At 41.3% G+C, this 8666-nt stretch overlaps 1 pseudogene; it reads left to right on the top strand.

The window, feature by feature from the left end:
• Positions 1-7399: 7399 nt before the first annotated feature.
• On the top strand, positions 7400-8006 carry LOC102841757 (annotated as a pseudogene).
• Positions 8007-8666: the final 660 nt, after the last annotated feature.

Here is an 8666-nt window from a genome sequence, read left to right as displayed (position 1 = left end):
GCCTCACTTTCTTGAAAGATTTCAATTTTTATTCCATCATTTCCTGGTGCCTTGTTCTTTGCCAATTCCTTCAATGCTCCTTGGACTTCCTCCTTCAGTATCATTGGCTCTTGATCATATGCTACCTCTTGAAACGGTTGAACATCACCACCATCTTCTCTTGATGCTTTCTGCATCATTCAATAATTTGCCCAGAGAATCTTACATACAAATGGAGTTTGGTCTGTATTTGGAGCAGAAGCCTCACCTCTGCCAAATACCTGGATTTTCGGGGTCTCTCCCACAGTCCTAAATATAAAGCAATTAATTCATGGCACTCATTTGCTTTAAAAATGTCAACAGTTTTCTGTTATACTTAAAATCAACTTCAAACTGCTTACCTGGACAGTCATCAAACTCTTGCCTATGTATCTTGTTCCATTCTTCTCCCTTATGGTGATCCAATCATATGGGCCATTTGTAAATTCTAAATTCTTTCCTGTCCTAGGGCCTCCCCAATGCCCCATGAAAAGGTATATAAGTATTGGTGGTAATGGTTATGTGCTGTGGAGTCGATTCTGACTCATAGCGACCCTGTAGAGGGTTTCTGAGGCTGTAAATCTTTATGGGAGCAGAAAGCCTCATCTTTCTCCCGCGGAACAGCTGGTAGTTTTGAACTGCTGGCCTTGCGGGTCACAGTCCGATTCGTAACCATTACGCTACCAGAGCTCCTTATATAAGTATATTACAAGAAGTTATATATAATAAACATGAGAAATTGATACATTAAACACTTGTTATTTTCTCTATGCCAACAGTATTATCACTTAAAGCTTAAATACTGGTTTCAGTATCCCAATGAAATAACTCTATTTAAAAACTGAGATAGAATTTTGCTATAAACAAATTAAAAATAGGCTCAGAATGTCCTTGTAGCTGTAATCATCCCTAAGATTGCTAACCAAAACATACTGTTTCATTTGTGTTAAATATTTTTAAATAATTTTCATAGGTTTAAGTAGCTGTAAAAGTCTAGCATTTCAACATTAGGAGGTAGCTTCAAAAAGTTCGTGGACAAACAGAATGAAAAGATCATGAGATTTTTCCATGATTTGTTTGAACCCCCCTGGTACTTGTTGTTATGAAGATCGCACCCTTAAGGAAAAGGACAGCAAGCATAATGGTATTCAATGGACTCACCTGCCATCTTTATTTTAAATAGATGTTGTTGTGGTTGTTAAGTACCGTGGAGTCGGTTCCGACTCATAGTTACCCTGCACAGGGTTTCTGAGGCAGAACAGCTGGTAGTTTCGAACTGCTGACCTTTCGGTTTGCAGCCCAATTTGTAAGCACTACGCTACCAGAGCTCCTTATTTTACATAGATAGCAGCAGTCCTTTTGCAGTTTACAAGAAGAATGGGGAGGCTTCCAGAAAGCTATTGTTTCAGAGGCTGCTGCTGCTCTTTCTGCTTTTCTTCATCTTGAAGACATGTCAGAACATAAAGAATAACTATAATAGAAAATATATTGATCCTTAGTCTAAACCACTCCATGTCTCTGCTGGCTTATGCAGTATAGCAGATCAGAGACGTCAAGTTCAAGACTTGACTGACTAATTCTAGAACCACATCTGTACATAGCCCAATTCTAAAACCACATCTGTATGCCCAATGCCAACACTGTAGTGAGTGAAGATTGGGCCTGAGTTATGAATGGGTCTCAGGTCAGAGACAAAAGTGAGTATGTCATAGTCTGCCCACACAGTAAAATTTAAGCGAAAAATGTGTCATGTTTTTCCTGAGCATCTTCTCACAAGAGCTAGCCGAAGATTGTCACTGACCATTTGTATCGGAACATGTTGTTGTTAAGTGCTTATCAAGTTGTTCCGACTTATGGGTCGCTATGGGTCGGACCCGACTTGACGGCACTTAACAACAACAACAACAACATGTAGGGTTACTGAGGAGCAGCTGGTGAGCTTGAACTTCCGACCTTGCAATTCAAACCAACCTTGAAGTCCAGTGTATTAGCCTACAGTGCCACATGTTATTGTTGTTGTTGTTGTTGTTGTTGTCAGGTGCCATGGAGTCGGAACCGACTCATAGCGACCCCATGCACAGCAGAACAAAACAATGCCTGATCCTCACATAGGGAAGTGTATTTCTGTATCTGTTCTTCCTCTTGTTTTCCTAGTTTGTCCAGTCAGACACTGATCCAAAGGTTTTAATTCTTGAAGATTTTCCAGCTTCTTAGAATTTCTTGATCTAGTAAATCCTACAACATTTCACCTGGCACCAATATATGTACCCAAAGGAAGTACTTTGATGGTTGGGAGGCAGCAAATGCCTCATTTGTCAGAAAAGGATGGTCTGTATTGGAATCTTTGTGGTTTGTTGTCTCTAATGACAATTCAACGCTTCTCACAGGGCCTTTTGATTGTGTTTCCCATTGCCTCACTGTTCACCTGGCTTGTGCCTTCTCATATTTGAGTTTAGCTGCATAAATTATGAATGGTTTGGTTGTAAGAAAACCCTTCTAAGAGTGACTTCAACTCATGGAGGCTTATTTGTCTCATGTAACACAAGGGCCAGAAACTGGCGTTTTAGGAATGGTGCAGCAGCACCTGGAAAACAGAGAGGTTCAGCCTCGTCCTGTCTTTCAGCTCCAATACCCTTCATGTTCTGAACTCACATGTCCCACCTCATACTTGCTGCCTCGGAGACACAATATGACTTTGGTGCCTTAAGCCCTTAACTCCATATTCCAGGAAGAAGAAGGAGAGAGGAAAGAGAGGAAGCCCCCTTATCATTTAATGTTTTCATATGCATGATTACAAACTTAAGAATAGTATAAAGACCTCCATGCATCCAACATTCAGCTATAATGATTATCCTGTAATGGTCAATCTTATTTCACTTATGTACCACAAACCTTTCTCTTTCTCCCTTGTTATTATTATTATTATTATTTTAGTGTTTTATTGTGAATTTATTGTGTTTTATTGTGAATTATATGATAGTATACATGGGAGAACATTCATTCTATCATCGTATCATTGCCATGGTTACAATCCCCTCCATGCATCATCAACCAACCTGCAAGCCTGCCCCCTACACTATCTTGCCCCCAGTCTTCAGCACACAGTCGCTCTCCCTCTCTGGATCTAAAGCCCCCAGCCACTCCATCGCTCCATGTCATTGTCTCTGCCTCCATCTCAGGCATCACTGTTTCTCTGGGTAGGGTCCCGCTCTCGGCTCTTCTCCGTTGATGGTCCTAGGGACCTCCGCTCCTAGACTGAAAAGTTATTCCCTCCCTTCCTTGCTATAAAACGTCTACCTTTACATTTCCAACCTTCACAATCAGTCCTGATAACAATTATTCACTATTGCATCACAAGAGACCCAACTGCATTTCATTTCATCAACTTCACCTAGGCATATTGGATGCTACTCACTGGAGATTCTGCCTTCCTACAGGCCCCCTGTCTCTAGGTTCCCTCTTGAAAGCTTGTAAGCCACTCACTTCTTGCCTTTGTAGACCTACCCCCCCCCCCATTTTGGGGTAGCCAATGTCCAAGTTGCCCATCCCTGTCTACTCTGTGTGTGGAGGGGGTGGGAATGATTCTTGCTTTAAGAATATGTTCCCTCTTTAGATCTACTGCTTCTCTCCCTTGTTATTTTGAAACAAATCCTAGACATGGTAGTTACTGTTGTTAAGTGCCGTTGAGTCATTTCCGACTCCTAGGAACCCTGAACAGGGTTTCTGAGGCTGTAAATCTTTATGGAAACAGAAAGCCTCATCTTTCTTCCACGGAGCAGCTGGTAGTTTTGAACTGCTGACCTTAAGGTTCGCAGCCCGGTTCATAACCACTATGCTACCAGAGCTCCTTAGACATGGTAGTACTTTTCCCAAATTACTTTACTGTGTTTTTCTAAGAGACCAGGACTCTTCCTTTTTAAACATAACCACAATATATTATTATTACAAAAAATTAAAAAACAAAACAAACCTACTGCCCTCATATTGATTCCAACTCATAGCGATCCTATATAGGATTTCTTAAGCTGTAGATCTTTATTGGAACAGAAAACCTAATTTTTTGCCACAGAGTGGATGGTGGGTTTGAACTGCCAACCTTGTGGTTAACAGTCCAGTGGTTATCCAACAACATCACCTAACATCAGATACAGATATCCAATGAGTGTCCAAATTTACAATGATTCCATAAAAATTATATTTTAAAAAAATTTAAGTATCCAAATAAGACCAATACTTGTAGCTGAATATCTTCAAAAGCCTCTTAAATCTATAAAATCCTCCTTCTTCTTTTCTTTCTTTCCCTCATAATTAATTTTTTGAAGAAATTAATGTGCCCTTTAGCGTTTTCCACAATCTGGATTTTCCTGGTTACATCCTTATGATATCCTCTGTATATTTTGCAAACTAACAGTTGGATCAAAGGGTTTTATTAGATTTGTGTTTTGTTGTTGCATTGTTTTGGAAGGGGTGGGATCTGTAGGGAGGTGTTGTGTTTGCTACTGTGCTATCTTTGTTGTTTTTAATGTCATCAAGTTGTTTCCAATTCATAGCAACCTATATAGGATTCCTGAGGAAAGGCTGGTGAGTTTGAGCCATTGACCTTGCAGTTCAAACCAACCTTATAGTCAAGTGCTTATCCTACAGTGCCACACCAGGACTCCTATTCTGCTATCTTGAAACACCTAATATCTGCGATCTCTCAGTTCCTTTTATGATATTAATAGCTTCTAATAATTGATACCTAAATCCATTATGTCAATAAATAGTAATTTGAAATTCTGTCTACTTCTTCATTTATTAGCTGGGCTGTTTCTCTAAATAGAAACTTCCTGCCTATATTAATTTATTACCCACTGGTATAGATAATAAAAGAAAGATAAATGCTTGATTCTTTCCCTTAATTGACCAGCTTTCAAACTAATGAATTGATTTACTAGCATTCTCCAGTAATAAGTCAGGCTTCCTTTTTTTTTCCCCTGTCATTCCCAACTCATGGATTGGAACATATCTGAAACACTCATTGCTGGGATTATCCTTATTCATGTTCACATTTTCCCACTTCTGGCCATTGGGATCTTTGCTAATTGGGTCTCCAATTTCTTTTTATCAGAAAACCTAAAACTTCCCTGAAACATCACGTAGCTGGTTTCCACTTCTATCTTACTGGCCAGAGTTGTGTCACATGATCACCCTGGGATAGAAGGTGGTGAAAGGATTTTGAGTCATTCATCATCTCCTCAAAGAGGCCTTCCTTAACACCCTATGTAAATAGATTACACCCTATTATTATGCAGAACTCTATTCTATGTATTTCTTTTATAGTTGCAGTGTGGTGAATCACTTTTCTATACCTTTCAAACCAGAGTTTGGAGTCCTGGCGTGGTGCTGTAGGATGAGAAATACTGGACTGTAAGGTCAGTTTGAAGCCGCTCCTTGGAAATCCTAACCATTGTTGCTATGAATAGGAACCAACTGGATGGTGCTTATTAACAACAATAGTCATGGTTTTGTAACTCCCAACAAAAGATTGGGTGAGACTATACAAATAAGGTGCTTGTGGCCCACCAAACTGATGGAACAATTTGCTAATAATGCAAATAAGGTGCATGAAACCCTGCAGGGGTGGGACCATGAGAGGATTGGCTAGTTTTGGCATCCCACTAGGCTTGAAAGGAGTCATCACAGATGTGGCAAGGGGAGACCTGACGACCAGCAACAAGAAGAGACAGAAGAAGAGCATTCCTTTGGGCCTGTGGTCCATGCACTGGGAACCTCCTAGATCAAGGAGACACAGAGCTGCAACACCAGAGACAGCAAGAAGCAATTGCAGAGAAACATCAACCACAGAGACAGCAGAACCAGAGACCAACAGGAGATGGTGTGATGGCCTTCCAGGCTCACGGAGAAGGAGAGCTGAGTACGTTTGAGCTAAGGCTTACTGACAGGGTGGGGCATCTTTGAGTACTTATTGATGGAGCTAAAGAGCTTTAAAATACTTGTTCAAGCACTGCTCCATCAGGGCAAGGGCCAAGTAGGCCCAAGATGTCCACAGATCCGAGGACGCAAAGTACTGAGGGCCAGAGAGAAGGTCTTCCTGCAGACATAGCTGAGAAGAGGCTGTCCTGATCAGAATTTTATCCTAACTCATTTCTGATCTTGAATTGTAACCGGTTACTGGCCTAGTAAGCCCTATAATCATGAGTATTGGCTGTGAGTTCTATATGTTGCAATGGATTATCAAACCCATAGAGAAGGAGAGAGTGCCGTGGATATCAGTAGATAAGTTGGAGAGAGAAGGTGTACCTGACCTCTGCTTCATACCAATTGGTCTTGAGCTGATGCTGATGGTGAGATTCTCTCTAACCCTCTTGAAGTTAGAGGATGTTAGATGGCTCCACCAAGTCAGTTCTGCAAGACTACTAACCATAAAGTGTAGTTAGTTGTTGTTGCTTTTTTAACTTTCTTTTATTATTAGGTTTTACATTTGAGTTATTTTGTTGTTGAGAATGTGTGCAGCAAAACATACTCCAATCCACCCCTACCCAGAGAAACAGAGGTGCCTGAGATGGAGACAGAGATGATGACGTGGAGTGATGAAGCAACTGGGGACTTTGGACCCAGAGAGGGAAAGGGATTGTGGGCCGAAAACTGGGCGGAGGAGGGGGAAGTGTAAGGGGCGGGTTTCTGGGATATACCCTTTGGGTGGAGGGGATTGGAACCATGGCAATGAGATAATATACGATGGAATGAATGTAAAACTAAAGTTCTCCCATGTAAATTATCATATAATTCACAATAAAACATTAATAAAAAAAAAAAAAAACATACTCCAATCTAACAGTAGTGTACAATTCAGTGACATGGAGTACACTCAAGGTGTACAACAGTTCCCACCCTTCTTCTCTAAGTTGTTCCTCCTCCATTAACAAACTCACTGCTCCTTAAGATTTCTGTGTAAGCTTTCCAGTTTTCCTGGCACTGAGGTCATTCTTAGGATATGGACAATTTCTGGTGAAACCATACAACATCATTATCAGAATTGAGATTTTTAACAGGTAAATGGGTTGGCTCACTCAGTGTCATTTATAACTCTTTGTAATACGCCACATTGTATGCTAGTGTAGAGAAAGCTAGACTTCATTTCCTAGATCCCATTACAGTTTTGGTCTTACACACAGACTGTGTTTGCTAAGCAAGGTCCCAGTGTCTGGTCTTTAACTTCGTGGATTTGGAGAGACAAGATACAGGCGTGCATTTTGCAGGTGTAGATTTAACCCGAAACAGTCAGTCGTGGAGCCAGCAGTTGGAGCAGTGACGTCCTGATTTGAATTATGTTGGTAAATAAGTAGCAGGCCCTGCTGTTGAGATCTAGTAACCTAGAATGTCTCCTCTGATCTTTGTTGATAAAGAGAATGGAGAATCATGCATGTGTGTGGCTCCTAAGGATGGGCTGAATCTGGGATCTGGGTCTTGGGTCAAAGCCTTAGATGGGAGATCTCAGGTTTCAGCATCACATGTTGCTAAAATATTTGATTCTCTATGTGACCTACGTAAAGCTGCCAGAAAGGCTTTGGGAACTGTCAGCAGAGCTACAGAAAACTCAGTAAATACTAATGGACCCCACAAAGCAAAGCAGCCAAACTTCTCTGCCAAGAAGGTAACTGAGAAGACTGGTACAGCAAACAGCTTTGTTCTTTCGGTGGATGACATCTACCCAGAAATAAAACAAAAATTTTCCCTTCAATCCTCTAGACTTTGAGAGCTTTGTCCTACCTGAAGAGCACCAGATTGCACACCTCCCCTTGAATGGGGTGCCTCTCATGAGCCTCTGAGGAGAGGGAACTTGGAAAGCTCTTAGACATGGGTCCCCCCTCACCTGGGAAGATGCCCTTGCCCACATGGGTGTCTGATCTCTTGCGGTCTCCTTCAAGCATTCTGTCAGCCTGCATGTTGAATTGCCACCTGCTTGCTATGACTTCGATACTTAAGTTTCTTAGTGATTTATAGTTGGTATGTATTTTATTGTTTAATAAAGCTGCTCTTTATTTAATAAATAGACTCTTCCTAAAAAAAAAAAAAGTAGCAGGTCTTTTAGTAACTTAACTTTGTGGTGAATTTTGGGAGTCATTACTAGGAGCCCAGCCTAGAACTTATTCCTTCAGACTTCCAATGATTTTCTATCCACCCAATGCCCTTTATTGGAGTCCTGGGGTGGCGTTTCAGGATAATGCTCTAGACCACAAGGTCCATTTGGACTGCAAAGTTGGTGATTCAAACTCACCAGTGGCTCTTCGGAAACCCTATGTTGTTGTTGTTAAGTACTGTAGAGTTGGTTCTAACCCATAGTAACCCTGTATAGGGTTTCTAAGAAGCAGCTGATGAGCTTGCACCGCTGACCTTGCAGTTCAAACGGCTTTACAGTCTGGTGCATTAACCCAGAGCGCCACACCAAGACTCCCTATACAGGGTTGCTATGAGTCAGAACCGACTCCACAGTGACCCTATATAGGGTTTCCAAGGAGTGGCTGATGCTTGAACCACCGACCTTTCCTAACAACAATATCCTTTTAATGAAATGAGACCAGATGTTTTTATTATTTACAACTGAACACTCACGATTCAGAGGGGGCTTTTGGCAAACAGGGACG

This window comes from Chrysochloris asiatica, unplaced genomic scaffold (assembly GCF_000296735.1).
Source record: "Chrysochloris asiatica unplaced genomic scaffold, ChrAsi1.0 scaffold00003, whole genome shotgun sequence".
Classification (NCBI taxonomy): Eukaryota; Metazoa; Chordata; class Mammalia; order Afrosoricida; family Chrysochloridae; genus Chrysochloris; species Chrysochloris asiatica.
The sequence above is the reverse complement of the archived record's forward strand: the minus strand, read 5'-3'. Positions and strand labels throughout refer to the sequence as shown.